Source organism: Lissotriton helveticus, chromosome 6, assembly GCF_964261635.1.
Source record: "Lissotriton helveticus chromosome 6, aLisHel1.1, whole genome shotgun sequence".
Lineage (NCBI taxonomy): Eukaryota > Metazoa > Chordata > Amphibia > Caudata > Salamandridae > Lissotriton > Lissotriton helveticus.
The window spans coordinates 974,714,586-974,730,844 of NC_136067.1; positions in this window are offsets into that span (position 1 = coordinate 974,714,586).

The following is a 16,259-nucleotide window of genomic DNA, read 5'->3' on the forward strand; positions in this document are numbered from 1 at the left end:
CAACCTTGTGGACCTTGGCTACACCTACTGTTCTCCTCATCAAGCTCTTTTCTGGCTGGGAGAGTGCCAGATCTCTGGTTCACTCCCTTGGGATGATACCCTGGCTGCTTACACTGGTTGCAAGTTGGGTGTCACACTGAGGGTGGGCTGATGGTATTTGGCCCAATTTGGGGGTCGAAATGGAAGGTGCATGGAAGTTTGAGGTTTTGTTGTTGTTGTCAGCCTCTTGGTTTCAAAATGTTCTTTTGTTCTTCCCCCTTTTTGACACTCAGCTTAAGGATGCAGGCTCTCATCCTTGGTGCTTTTTACATGGGTGACAGGAGTTCTCACACCAGAAAACTGATCCCAATGCAGTCAATTAAATGCATTACCTGGAATATAAGGAGCCTCAATGATAGATGCTAGGTGCAACATGTTCTTGCATACCTGCAGAGACACAGCATGGACATTAGTGTGTTGCAAGCGCTACATCTCATGGAGAATACTCTGGTGCACCTGTGAGTGGGTGGACAGGCGAACGTCGGTGAACGTCATAAAACGTATTATTACAATTATGCCCCCGGGGTGGGGTTTGCCATGGTGCATGCACTGAGTCCTTTGTGACCAGCACAATCAATATGTCCTGATATCTGGCACACTGCAGAGTCATTCATTCTGACTCCTGTCCATATACAAACCAAAAACAGAGGACCCCTTTTTCTTTGAAGAGGTGTGGGGACTAGCGGATATGATAAGGCCCGGGGTGCTTTTGTGAGGGGGCACTTTAAGATAGTTTTAGACGCTGATGCTGAAAAGATCTAGTGACTCCTGACACAAGGACCTGAAGGCAGATGCACAGTTATGTCTACTAATGACTGACAATGCTCTCACTGATCATTGGTGCTTCTGACATGTGAACAGCGCTGAGGGCACATATATAGCAGCTACACACTTTGCATGGTCACAAATTGACTACTGGGTGGCAATGCACGATATTGATAACTGGAAGCCTAGTGTCACGCACCTGCTGTGGACATTGTCTGACCATGCTCCAGTGGTTTTGTTGGAGATGGTCTTTGGTGACTTTTTTTGCACTCCCAACCTTGTGCCTTTTTCTGTACTTTTCCAATGTTTGCCCTCTGAACCCTTTTGAATTTTCATGCTCTCATGTCTTTTCCAATCTTGTTTTACCTTTCATTTTTTACTCATTACTCTTTGCCACTTCCCCCTTCAGGCCCCCCACAACACCCCACCCCCTCCTGTGCTTTTTCCATATCCCCCTCTCCTTTTCTGCTCTTCTGCATCTTATTGCTTCTCCTAGCATCTTCTTCCTGCCATCACTAGCACCAACCACCACCTTCTGCACTCCTCCCCTCTCTTTGAACTTCATAATAGCATCTGCTCCATGACTGTGTAATGTGCGTGGCAGTGGGCATACTACTAGGGTGCCAAAGACAAGCATGCCTGCACCCATCCATACCTGGACTGCACACAGCACCACAAACCCTGGTCCAAACAGCCCCCTCAGCTACACCTCTGATTCGTTCCTCACCATCGACCCGAGAAGCCACCATGACTGCTTCTACGGCACTGCACCCCACACCACAGTAGGACCTTTCACCTGCACTCACTTTCACTTCTGCTGTAGCACAACCACACTCATCAGCCCCACACAAACCAAGCCAAATACCACACCGCCACTACCACACCAACAACCACATGCATGCATGCTACCAAAAACGCTTTTGCTTGTCAAGCACACCACCAAGATCTGAGCCACACAGCAGACATCCTCACCAAAACCTGGCTCAACCCAGCATCAGCATTAGCATCTGACATCGCCACAGCCTTTCCGATGGGGTACAAGTTTACTCACCACAACAGACCCAAAAAACAGGTGGAGGTCTAACCATCATTCACAAAGACACTGTCAAAAGATACAAAGCCACAGATACTAAGACACCATTCCTGGAGCACATGCATTTGAAACTGCAAACAGATAGCAAAACCACCATCAAGGAACACCCACATAATGTTTTCCTGGACCACGGACTGGCTTCAGCAACTTCTTCACAGACTTTATAACACCTCTCACCATCAGAACCAAAGATTTCATCCTTCTATGTGATCTCAGCTTCTACCTGGATGACACATGGACCCAAATTTCCAAGACCTGCTTAAAAGCCTAAACATCATAGGACTCTTCAAGCTCGTCCAAAGCCCAACACATACTGTAGGCCAGACTCTAGACTCTCTATTCATATTCACCTGCAGCTGCACGATCAAATTCAGCCACGTAACCCCATCAACAAGGACGGACCTCTCCATTGTTCATTTCCACATCTACTCAATGCAAGTCACTACTTTAGAAAGACACAGCGCACCTGGAGCAGCTTGAAAAAACAACAGAAGCAGACTGGCGTAGCACCCTCAGGACCAACCAAACCAACACCTCCGACAACCTAGATGAAGACATAAGAATATTTAGCGACTGGATCTCAGATTGCGCTAATTCCAGCATGCGCTAATTCCAGCATGGAGTTTGACAAAAACTCTGCCATCCTCTGCGCGGTGGAGTTTACCGGCCCACCTCTCCCAATTTCATTTTTCTCCTCCTGCATGTACATGCGTACCCTAGAAGTGTTGGATGGCATCTTGGTTGCAGATAGGTTGTGGTCTTGCTCCCTTCTTTGCTACAAACTTCACAGGATGACCAGACAAAGCAGCAACATAGCGGGCCACAAGAGCTACCTGCTAGACAAGCTGTGCCAATGGAACTGGGTGCACTAGCCTGAGGTCGCATTGAAGGAGCAGTCATGTTGGGTGTGAATGAACTCCCCCTTAGTGTGGTGTGAGGTTGCATGCAGACAGAAGTGTGTTTGGTGCGGAGACGGTGCAGAGTGGGGACAGCATAGCAGTTGCCGCACAATATACTAATCGACTCTCTGCAGAAACAGCAACAGAATGTCCATTCCAGCACTAGTCAGCAATCCTTCATGTCCAGACAACCCACAGCTATTTTTCAACATAGAAATTGGTGGGGCGTCCAGTGAGGTAATGTTGAATTATTACTATATTATGGGGAGCAGGCGGTGGATATGAGCAGCTTTAAGCGCCCGCTAGCTTCACGTGGCATATGTCAGAGTGACCCGCATATCCCTTTTCAGGGAGTCCGGAAATCTATGAAAGCATTCCTCCTATATGTACCTTATACATAATTTACTTTGAGTTGTGTGCCCTTTTGGGGACTTCAGCATGATGCTTCATCTGAGTCCCACTCTGATCCAACCCCATAAATATCTTCTGGTTTTGAAAGGGGTTTTCTGCCCCATCCATTCACCCGAGTGGCTTGCTGCATGTTGTTTACAACTGTGGCCTGAAGCTCAGCTCAACACCGTTAGGGCACACCTTCACCCGCCATTTGTACTGTTCTACCCCTTACTGGCTTATCATAGGTACACACATTTAGACATTTTACATTATAAAGCTGCGATATGAGTGCGGCATGGCACATATTTGCTGTGTGTCAGAACACACCACACTATCTATGGCAAGTTTGCTCCATACAAAGCCATTTGTAGGGCATATAACCCTGCTGCCTTTGTCACTGCACTGCAGCGATTTTCCCTACACCCGACTAAGTGTTAAGTAAAAATGGTGATGGATGAAGCACTTCTTGCTGGAACTTGCTGTAAAGGCAGGCAATTTGAGACACATACCTATGATGTTAACGTTGGCCTTCAGCACTGCACCCCAGAGCACAATTACTACACTTAATTTTATAAACTTCAACCTCTGAGTGCAATGAACTCACTACCTAAATGTTCCACTAAATCTCATGCAATGTTTGAGTACAGCCAGTCCCTGGTTCTGTATGCGAACAGTGTTTGAACCACCTACCTTATAGATCAGAAACATCTCGTCCGCTTGTTGTACAATGTGTACTCTGAATAAACGAAGACAGCACTGACTCTAACTATCCAATATTAGGTGGGTAAAAATATTAAGATATTTGTGTAGCTACTTGCTCAGAAAAGAAATACAGTAAATCAGCTATTTCATCCCTCAAGTAGACACGTCCCTCTCTGCCACGTGGAGCGGGATTCCCGGCTTTTGAATTTGGTCTGAGAAGCCAGCTATATGTCATGAGTCTCCACAGAGCTGAAAATATATCAGGTTTTCTGAAATTCACATTCCGACTCGTCTCTTGGGTATGTCTGTGGTTGGGATTCATGGTCACCAAAACTGTACAGTTATCTGTCCTGGTACATCAGACATGGTTCACTTCCAGTTAACAAGTACCAAGCAACATTGAGCTGGGTAGAACTCCGCTGAATCCAACTATGTTTTATGCAGCTCTGTGGCATTCTGCGGACTACAACTCAGAGAGTTCTGTCGCTCCCTCTCATGAAGTCAGTCCCCTCAGGGGCTCCGCGGACCCATGGCCTGACTACATATACAACGTCCGAGGAGTCTTGATAAGACGCGCACACTCATCCATCATCAACTCCTCCATCTAAACATCAACCTTCTCAAACACTTGGAACCATGCGGAAGTCAGCACTCTCTTTAAGAAACCAAACGCATACCCAAGTGAGATCAGCAACAATTTACTCATCTCGCTGCTACCGTTCCCAGCCATATGTCATACAGAAAGTGATCTAGAAGCAAATCTCCAGATACCTCAAACTACACCAACTTCTGGACAGTACATAATCAGACTTCTGCAGCAATTACAGCACTGGAACAACCCTAATCACAGCCACGGATCACATGTGGACCATCTTCTGCAACACTCAACCTACTCAACCTCTCGGGGACCTTTGATACCATTTCTCATACACCCTTGTGAAAAAACTTCATCACACAGGAAAATAAACAACCAGCACTGAAGTAGATAACTTCATTCCTCACAGTACCCTTACAGTAAGACTTTCACCCTACACCCCGGAACCCAAGAAACTCATCCGCAAAGTCCAATAGGGATCGTTACACAGCCCAACCCTCTTCCAAATATACATGAGACCTATTGCAAAGATCATCAGATCACTCAAAAACCACATCATCTCCCACAATGCGGATATGCAGCTCATCTTATCCTTGTCAGACAACACTAACACCACCAGGGAAAACTTCACAACTTTCATGATCAGTGTGGCGAAATGGATGAGAGAAATTTACCTGAAGTTCTACACTGAACGGACAGAAGTGTTGATCTTTGGGAACAAGAGTTTCCCTGGGCTTCCTCCCGGTGGCCCACTGAGCTAGGCCCCACATAAATTCTGATGGAACATACCAGAAAGCTAGGTAGGACTCATCCTAGACAACAAACTTACAATGGCATTATCTCCATTGTAGGAATACCACCATGGCGTCTTCTCTTCCTGCTTCCACATTCTAAAAATGCTAATCATCTCCTGCATGACTACCAGCCTGCCTTCCTTCAGATCAGGCAGCAGCATGTAGACAACTGCCTTATACATAGTATACAATGTCCTCTAAATCACAGATGAAGAAGAGCCCTGTCCCCTGATATTGACAGACCTCTCAGCTGCTTTAGACACAGTTGACCATTACATCCTTTTACACACCCTGGCGCCTTGAGTAGGTTTCACCAGCAATGTCCTGCTCTGGTCCTGCTTCTACTTTTTCAACTAACAACAATCTGCTTACATGGACATCTCTTGGTCACAAATGACTCCCGTGAAGTCCAGCATGGTCCCATGTTCCATAGCTTGGTTCTTTGAAAATTGAAAACTATTTCTTTCAAAAAGTAACTTGAGAATTGCTGTTCACGCCTTTGTACTCTAACATCTGAGTGGTGGTAATGCCATGCTCCATGGCCTATGAGGATTCCACAATGGTACCCCTTGAGGAGAGGTTATGCTATGTCATGTCATGTTATGATATAATATGTGGATTTGTAAAATGCACTTGTCACCTGGGAATCTATCCAGGTGCTGAGCAGGTGAGTATGAACAGGTTTAGTTGAAGAGCAAGGTTGCCTACATGCTGCTGCCTGTTCTGAAGGCAGGCTGGTACTCATTCAGGAGATGGTTAGCAATGATAGAATCTTGGAGTTGAACAAAGTCTGCTTTGTCAATGATTTTGCAGATGAATGGTAGGTGAGCCGGTAGTTGGCATGGCCATCAGGGTTTAGAGTAGGTTTCTTTAATAGTAGAAACATCTAGCCTGTCTTGAGAGCTTGTTAGAAGATGCATTGAGAGAGGGTGCAACTTGCGAATGAAGAAAGGCATTCTCAAAGTGTAATTTGATTGTCAGAGTTATCATTTGTTGTATGAGGAACTAAATATCAATAATGTATTTTAAAAAGTAAGGCAAAAATAGGGTTATTTTGCTAGGTATGGCAGATTCACAAATTTGTGTTTGCTACAGACAATGTTTGTGGCATTATAAGGGAAACAACAGTAAAAACCGCCCACCTCAACATAAAAGCTGCTAAAAACTGTCTCACACATTGATCTGTCAGGCCAGCGCACCAGGCACTGCCAGATTGCACTACAGTCCAGTGCAATCCTGTTTGTTACATAGTGCACAGTGTGAAACCTCTTTTTCCTATAATGTACACAGGCCTAGGGTTTATATGGTGGCGGTGTCTGCTAGACACCGCCATCCATATTAGGATGCCGCCACGGAAAGGCATGCTGTCTTCCAGTTTGGGGGCCCGTTGCGGGCCTCCAGGATGATGGGAGGGAGGAGGAGGCACATGGGGGTACCTATGGTACCCCCTACATGTGCATGCACAACATGGCAGTCACTGGGCGGTGCCTGCCACGTTGTGCATGCACATGCACGACATGCATGTGCATGCACAATGTTAAAAATGCAGGATGCGTCCGCCACTGTGGCGGGCGCATCCTACTACCCCCCATGGGACACCCGCCCTTATGGCGGGCGGTCGCGTTATCCGATAGGATGGCGGGCGGACAAGTCCACCCGTCATCCTAATGGCCCCCTAAGTTTCAGTGAAAGCACACAATTTCTACTTGATCAAATCCTGTAAGGCGGAAGATCAACAAGTTGGCTGAGCCAAAGCTTCTTACTCAGTAGTGCTTCTTCAAGATCTTTTTCTGTTGATCACGTAAGGTCTGGACAGATCTAAAATAGAGATGCACATCAGCGGCTTATTGAGTGCGTTCCAAACATTTAAATGGTTTGTGCAGGTAAAATATAAATGCTTTAGGATGTATGCAAAATCTATTAGTAACAGAGCTATTACGTTGTGCGCATAAGCACAATCCAAATACTAGAGGAAAAAATACACTTAGGCTCCAAAAAAGACTTTCTGTGATTCAGAAGGGTGAAATAGTTGCTGCTTAGGTATGTGCTACACTAATATTCACAAGCACACCTGCCCATGATGCTGTCTGTGATCCAAGTCATAAATGTGCTCTAGAAGTCAAATACATACATATGTGAGAGGCAGTCAGAAGCTTTAGTACAAGCCATGTGTTACTAAAGTCAAAACCCATGTAATGCTAAAGCATTGCTAAGTGTATTACGTATTAGAACATTAGAATGTTGAGAGCTCCATTGAAGTCAAATGAGTAGGTCAGGGCTTACAATGACTGGTTTAAGCACAGAGCACCAACATTCCAATGTTTGTCTTCATATTTCTCCCTTTTTAATTTATAACACTCTACCCATAGAGGGTGAATGTTCTAATAGCCCTACAGCCCTTCAGCCTTGTGCTATACATGTTGTTGAAGGCCCTCTCCCTCATTATAGGGCTTCGCCTGCGGCTCAGGCCCAGAATTCGTGTTCAGGGCTTTTAACAACTGGTATAGCTCTCGGCAGCGGGCTGTCATGATATAGACTTTGCTCATTCAACAGCGTTGAACAGAGCAGAAAAACTAGTTGAAAACATTTAGGAAGAAAATGCACCACAGCGTTTTATTTTCTTTCTTCTATCAATGCTTGCTTACACAGAGGATGGCTCTGCAGCTCAGTATTGACCCCTTCCACGGTCAATAGCCCTTGTTCCACTCCAAAGGTGCCTGCAATCATTTGAAGTGCTTTAGCATATCAAAAGGTGTGTCATGAACCTCTGCACAGCTAACTGCCGTGTTTCAGCGGGATACCAATGTTTCCAGACAAGATGAATTGCAGCTTTAATGCTCTTTCACTCCCGTTCTCTGGGGCCGCAGATCTTGCAAACACAATGCCAGCCTCACGCCTTGATCTGAAAAGAGGGTGAGCGATGGGCGATGGAGTTGTTTTTAATCTAGTTTCAGATACACTGAATTGCTGCTGTCTGGGTTTTGAGAAGGAAAAGCTGTCACATTTCCAGCCACTGGTCTGTCTGTGATTAGCCTACTACTTGGATCACAGAAGTTGTGAAAATACATCTAAGAAAAAAGAACCTATTTTCATGTATGGTTTCAGAGACATCATCCTGTTTCAGTCCATGTCATTATGCTAAATTGCAATAGATAAGTGCTATTCCAAACATAAAGTGAGTGCAATATGTCACGTCCACAGCATCATGAGAGCATGCTGTTGCCATGGAAGCAGTGCTGCTTTCACGCCAAACAGTTGTTCCTGTTTTTGAAAAGGGTGTGCAGGTCTATGCTTAAAAACCTACCAGAGGAAGCCCACGAAAGAAAAATAGCATGGAAAATAATTGAAGTTACAGATAGAAAATAAAGGTTGCCCAGCATCGCCTATATTTAGGAACACCTTAATTTTTCCAAGACATCTTGCAGCAAAAGTGTAAAAATAAGATAAAGGGCCAGATGTAGGTAAATAGCATTTACTGATTCGAAAATACGGAATTTTACTGATTCGGTATTTTCGAATCGGTAAATGCTATTTAGCAAATCATTCGTTAAAAATTACCGAATCGTTAAGAATCGATATTTACTGAATCGGTAATTGCCATTCATTCCTATAGGCCTGGAGGCCCATAGGAATGAATGCAAATTACCGAATTGGTAAATACTGATTCGGTAAAGGGGGAAAACATTGAAGGGTGGCAGGGTGTCACTTTGACACCCTGTTGCACCCCTCAATTTTGTATGGGTGCACATGTTGCAGACATACATGCCCTAAGGGCATGTATGTCTGCAACATGGCACTGAAGCAATTTGCATTAAATTGCTTTTTGGGGTGTTTTCGTTATTTACCACCAACTTGTAGTTGGTGGTAAATAACGAATCCTAACATGGGATAAGCACTCATTTAAGTGCTCCCTACATTAGGAATTCGGTAAGTTACAGAATCGGTATTTAAGAAATCGGTAATTTACTGATTCCTTAAATTACCGATTCGTTAATTTCGGCCGCTACCCACCGGTAATAGCCTTCCTACATCTGGCCCAAAGTCTTTTCAAAGTTCAAAAAGCATATTTCATTACCATGTAGAACCTTTTCACCTCAGTACATCAGATAGCAGTGCATTGAGAAGTATTATTTTAGAGATAGTTTTCAAACATGAATTTAGATATATTCATTCCCCCCCCACCCTGACAACAATGATAGTAGTAAACTAAGATGCAAGTGAGCTTTTCTCTGTTTTCAGGGCAATTCAGCCACTAGATGTATATGATTCCCTTCCCATACATCCACCTTGCCGCAACCCCTCCCCCACCAATTCCCCACCTAGATGTTATCAATGCAGCCCTTGGTCTCGTCACACTCCAAACTTTTTAGCCCTTGGGAAAATGCTTTTAGAGTACCCATCATTTATGGTATATAAGAGCAAATCTTATTTTATTCAGGTGTTCAAGATGCTATCGGTTGGACGTAGGAGACTTGCTGAAAAGGTAAGAATGTAGAAATTAATATAAAGAAACCTCGTCAAGGCGATTCTTTATGTGATATTATATTCTATATTGCTATGTTCATCCACTGAGTTTATATGTCATAGAGTCTCCATCCCCATAAAATTCATTAAGGGGGTCAGCAAGAGGTCACAGGTCGTGTGCTTAAAAACCACTATATTTTCTTTAACTTCAACTTGACTCATCTTCAGGGCCACTGGAATTATAGGGCAGGGGAGGGACAAATTAAGTGGCAGGGTTGACTAAACTATGCTCCATTATTATTTGGAGATTTCTTCACTTTTTAACACTGTCTGGGTAAAGGAAACACCTCATCAGTACTCATTAGTACTAGTTTAACACCCACATCCAATACCAAGCAACGGAGAGAGGACCAGTCACCCTTTGTAAACGGCCTTTCATTGTTTGGCAAAACATGATGCAAAGTATTTAGAAGTGTTTCATCTGGTTGAGTTCCAAACGTTTATTTGTTAATTTCTGCAAACTACGCAGCAGCTGATGGATTATATGCAAACCCTTAATTGTGCAGGAAACTCATCAGTTGCAGAATCGCATAATTCCAGTGGCCCAGCATCTGCATTAGGGGACTCATAGGGACTTGTATGTACTATCACACAATTGTACTTAAGATTCAAGGCGCTCCCCCAATACGACTACACAGCATCTATCACCCTACTGGTGAACCTCTTCCCTTTGCTGATGAACTATCTGACCTTCTTACTCAATCATCACTTTCTAGCTCTAAAAACCTCTTCCTAGGAGACTTAAATCTTCACTGGAATGTGCCTGAGGACCCCACTATTAAACTTTGCAATAACCTTCTCGAGATTAATGACCTCAAACAACTCTGCCATTCCCCAACTCACTCAAAAGGGGCTACTCTTGACGCCATCATTGCAAGCAATGATTTGACATCCCTATCTAAGAGCATCCCTATCGATTGGTCTGACCACCACCTCATACTGTTCTCGACCTCCCCCTTAGCCAGCCCGCCCCATCTAAAAAAAAAAAATTCAACCAGAAACCTCAATCTTATTCCTCCAAGGTGTACTGGAGGCCAAATTCCAAGCTCAACTTTACTGCACCCCTCCCTCTCTTAATACAAATGAGCTCACTAAGCACTAAATAAAAACTGTCTCCGAGGTCTTAGACCGACTTGCACCACTCATACGAAAAACTCAAAAAAAATCCAGTCCAAATCATGGTTAAACTCAGACCTCGAAAATGAAAGACGATCACTTAGACTGGCTTAAAGAATTTGGAGACAACACTGTTCCCCATCCAATCTCGTCCTCCTTCGAACTGCTAGATCTGCTTACAAAAAAACACATTTTCTCTGAAAAGGCATCCTTCTTTCGTTCACAAATCGCCCGTGCCAAAAATAGACCCAGAGAACTGTTCAACATTGTAAAACCAAACTTCCCCCGCCCCCTAAATGTGACGGCCACCACTAGAAAATGTGAAGAAATTGCTAACTTTTTCTAAGAAAAAATCACCAAAATTGACCAATCCTTCACATTAACTCAGATCTCTCACAGCCCCCAATATACCCCTGCTGCTACTCCAACACCCTCCCCTCTGATCCTACCCCCTATCTCTTCCCGCACCAACTTCCTGCAACCCCTCCTGAACCCTACCCCGACATAGCACAGCCCAAAAATAAGGCCTCCTGGCAGAATTTCCACCCAGTATCCACTTTAACACACTGTCCACATTAAAACCATCCTCTCACACAAAAGACCCTCTCCTGTCTACCCTCGGCCAAGATCTTAAACACTTCAGTGTCCCTTATTGGACCAATATCATCAACTCCTCCCTTTCCTCTGGGTGCATCCCTGTCTCCCTCCAACTCAGACAAGTCACGCCCATTTCGAAAAACCCTAAGGCCAACCCTAACAAACCTAATAACCTCCGCCCCATCTCAAACCTCCCCATTCTTTCAAAAGCCCTTGAAAAATGTGCCCTTCTTCAATTGGATAAACACATTTATACTTACAACCTACTCTACCGCCTACAATCCGGCTTCCGTAAAGGATGCAGAACTGAAACTGCATGCTAAATATAGTTGATGAAATCCACCATACCCTGGATAATGGTCAGTCCTGCCTACTCATTCTGCTTGATCTCTCTGCGGCATTCGATACAGTTAACCAGTCAACATTACTCATTACACTTAAACTTTGTTTCAGCCTTAATGGAATTGTCCTCAACAGGTTCACCTCCTATTACAAACACAGAACCCAGCAAATCAAAATACAAAGCTGCCTCTCTAGCCCCACTCCTGCCTCCCTAGGTGTCCCCCAAAGATCTATCCTCTGTCCTATTCTCTTCAACCTATTCATGGAACCCCTCCCCTCATACTTTTTAAAAAAAAATCTTTATTTATCAGTTTCAAAAATAAACATACAAATAAAGGGATGCATAGCTTTCGAAAAGGTACATTTGGATCACTTCGTGTCACTTTAGTCACATACATACAATGCACAATAATCTGAGCATATTCAAGTTCCAGATCAGGCCAAATTAATAGATATCTGAGTGTATATAGTTACAACGCTGGGTACTAGTGTGACCGGGTTCATATCCCAGCCTTGAGGAAGTAGAGGTTTCACATATATGTCAACAGTACTCGATGAGGAAGGGGAAGGTAACCAGGGTAGTGGTCCCACACAATACACAAAACAAATGCAATAGGTAGCGGCTCTGCACAATCGTTCAACCGATCCCTTCGGGGTCCATATCTGGAGTAGAGGCCGTCTGAACCACGGCCGCGACGCCAGCGAGATATGCGCGATACGGACCCCAAATATCATTAGGTCTGGAAGTAATGGGAACCATGGTAGAGTACTCTTCACTATTAGCATTGCAGTGCGCCATGCTCCGGAGCCAGGAATTGTGCAACGGGGGCCGACGGTCACACCATCACAGTGCCACCTCGCGCTTGGCTAGCAAGAACCCCAGCGCCGCCAGCCTATGCGTCGCCTTAGGGAAGTCAGCCATGTAACCCAGAAGGGCAATCTCGGGGATGGGGACTAGATTCAGGCTCAGCATATCACTAAGTGTGCAGTGTACTCTGGACCAGTAATCTTGAAGCATTGGGCATGCCCACGAGAGGTGTGCAAAGTCCGTGTGGGGGCCACCGCATTTGGGACAGGTGTGTGGCCTTGCAGGGTCTATTTTGTGTAATCACGCTGGGGTGAAGTATAGTCTGCGCAAGAACTTAAAGTGTAGGAGCTTATGTCTACTGTTTAGTGAGATGTCTTTGGTCGCCCTACAGCACCACTGCCACTGTTCATCAGTAATGTGGTAACCCAAATCCACCTCCCATGCCGCCCGCACTTTCTGATCTGGAGAAAGAAGAAGGTCGGCGCACATCTGATATAGTTTAGAGACATGGGGCCCGATGTAGGTCGCCAATTACTGGTCGGTAACGGCCGATTTCGGCCGTTACCGACCGGTATTTGGGAATTGACATGTAGGTTGCATTTTATTTACAGAATTGGTAATTTTACCGATTCTGTATTTTTACTGGATCGGTAAAATACTGAATTGGTAAAATTACCGATTCTGTAATTTTAGATGTAGGTAGAACTGTTTTCAGTGCTACAAGGGTTTCAGAATTCGTTATTTACCACCAACTAGAAGTTGGTGGTAAATAATGAAAACCCTTTAAAAAGCATTTATTTTGCTTATTAAACAGTGCCATGTTGCAGACATACATGCCCTAAGGGCATGTATGTCTGCAACATGTGCACCCATGCACAATTGAGGGGTGCAACAGGGTGTCAAAGTGACACCCTGCCACCCTTCAATGTTTCCCCCAATTACCGAATCGGTATTTACCGATTCGGTAATTGCCATTCATTCCTATGGGCCTACGCCCATAGGAATGAATGGCAATTACCGAATCGGTAAATACCGATTCGGTAATTACTGAATTTTACCGATTCTGTATTGAAATCGGTAAAATTACCTAAATCCCGATTGCCAGTTCTTAAATACCGAATCGGTATGATTCGGTATTTAAGAATCGGTAATCTGGGATTACCTACATCGGGCCCTAAGTGAGTTCCCGATGGGTTATGGATAAGAAAGGGGGCAGCTCCTCCGGAGGGAGGGGAAACGAGGGGAACGAGGCACGCAGCAAGGAGCGCAATCTATTGAGCACAAAGGAGTCCATGAACGTCCGTGCTGTAAAGCGGTGATCTTCTGTGAGGGAAAAGGCATGGCCCTCTGGGAACAATTCCCCGATGGTGGATATGTGGAATTTGGATAACGTGTGCTTCACCACAGTTTCCCCGGTAATGGCCTACCAGGAGGGGTTGGGCAATGGGAGGGCTGGAGAGTATAGTTGGGTGAGCCCAGCCAGGCGGCGCAGTCTTCCCCACGCCCAGCAGGTCAACGATACAGTCTGAATGTCTCGTGGGTCTCTAGGGAAGCCCGACGGCAGAGTGGTAGACAGCGATCCCGGCAGAACCAAATCGGCTTCAGGTTTCAAATAGACAATCCGGGCATCGGGGTGGTACCAGGGGTATGCGTAGGAGAATTGTGCCACGAGAAAGTAAAGATAGAAATCAGGAACACCCAGACTACCCAGACCACCGCGCTCATATGGGAGTGTCAATATGCGCCAAGACACATGGGGGTTCTTATATCCCCACACTAGTAGTAACAGTAATGATCGTAACTGTGTGAAGAAAATTTTTGTGAGGGGAACAGGTATATTGTTGAATAAATACAAGAACCGAGGCAGCACTATCATTTTAATTATTGCAACTCGCCCAGCCATGGACAATGGGAGACGATTCCATCGTTCAATCTGGCCTTCCAGAGCAGTCAGCGTGGTGCCATAATTTAGTCTGATGATGGATTCAGTTTCCAGGTGTATTTGTATCCCCAGGTATTTCACCGAATCTCGGTTCCAGGTGAGGGGGAAAGGGCAGGGCCATTCAGTAGTGCTAGGCGTGAGCGGAAATATAACAGATTTGTGCCAGTTTATGCGTAAGCCCGAAAACCTGCCAAACCGGGTACTTTCCGAGATCAACGGCTCGAGGTTGATCTGTGGCTGCCGGACATAAAGGATGGTGTTATCTGCATAAAGCGAAATTAAAAATGGTCCTGTGCGGAACTGAAGACCCCAATGTAAATGCCCTTCCTGAAAGTGACGGACCAAGGGGCCCATTGCTAAGATGTACAGAAGTGGTGAGAGGGGGCAACCCTGTCGCGTGCCACGCGACAGGGGGAACTGTGCAGTGATAGTGCCATTGAGGCGCAGTCGTGCCACAGGTTGCGTGTAAAGCAATTCCACCGTATTCACCAAGCACTCGGGTATGCCCCTCCGGCGCATCACAGACATAAGGAATGGCCATTCTAAAGAGTCGAACGCTTTTTCGGCGTCCAAGAGAATCGCCGCCGTTGGTATGGCAGGATCCACCCGGTGCAGGACGGAAAAGAGGGTGCGGAGGTTGAGCGAAGTGGAGCGATGCGGTACGAAGCCAGACTGTGCCGGGGAGATAATGGACTCCATTAATAACGACAGGCGGATGGCGATGGCTTTCGCCAGGATCTTGTAGTCCAAGTTTAACAAAGAGAGAGGGCGATAAGAACCACACAGTGTGGGATCCCTTCCCGGCTTGGGCAAAAGAACTATCACCGCTTCCCGAAGCGTGGGGGGCAAACAGCCCATCTCCAGGGCTTCAGCGTATACTTCCACTAAACGGGGGACCAGCAGCTCTTTATAGGCCTTGTAGAAGTCTGCCGAAAAGCCATCCAGACCGGGGGCCGAAGACCCTTTCATGGAGTCGATAGCTTCGATGATAATGTCAGGTGTGATGGGATCAGCCAGAAAATCTCTCATTCAATTCTCCAAGTACACCATCGCTATTTCATTAAGATAGTTACCACGGTCTGCGGTGTCATCAGTCAACGTGGAAGTATACAGGGATGTGTAATAGTGCATACAGCTTTACCGGGGAAGCGCCACTGTCTTTCATAACCACCCGCCCTGGGGACCTTCAGTCGTAACACAATGGGAGAGTGATCTGACAGAGTACGAGGGAGTGTAAGGAGGTCATCTACCCATCCAACCACGTCTGGGGAAATCAGCCAGTAGTCAATCCTGGTCCAGGTGTCATGAGACCCCGAGTAGTGTGTGTAAGCAGGTGTGGGGGCATGTAAAGAAGCCTCGATGTCAATGAGGGAAAAATGGGAGCATACATCAAGAAGGACTGGTCGTGAACGGGGTTTCATGTCTGGGGCCGAAGACGTACTGCCTCTGGTTGGGTTAAGCAACAGGTTAAAATCGCCACTGAGTATCAGAAGCCCCGGCTCCAAGTTTAACAGGTGTACCTGTAACTCAATGAAAAAAGCAGGTGTGTCTGTGTTAGGCCCATAGACCCCAACGAGCGTAATCCTGCGGTCCAAAAGGGTCCCCGCAACAATACCATATCTACCCTCGCTGTCAAGTACCGTGTGTGAT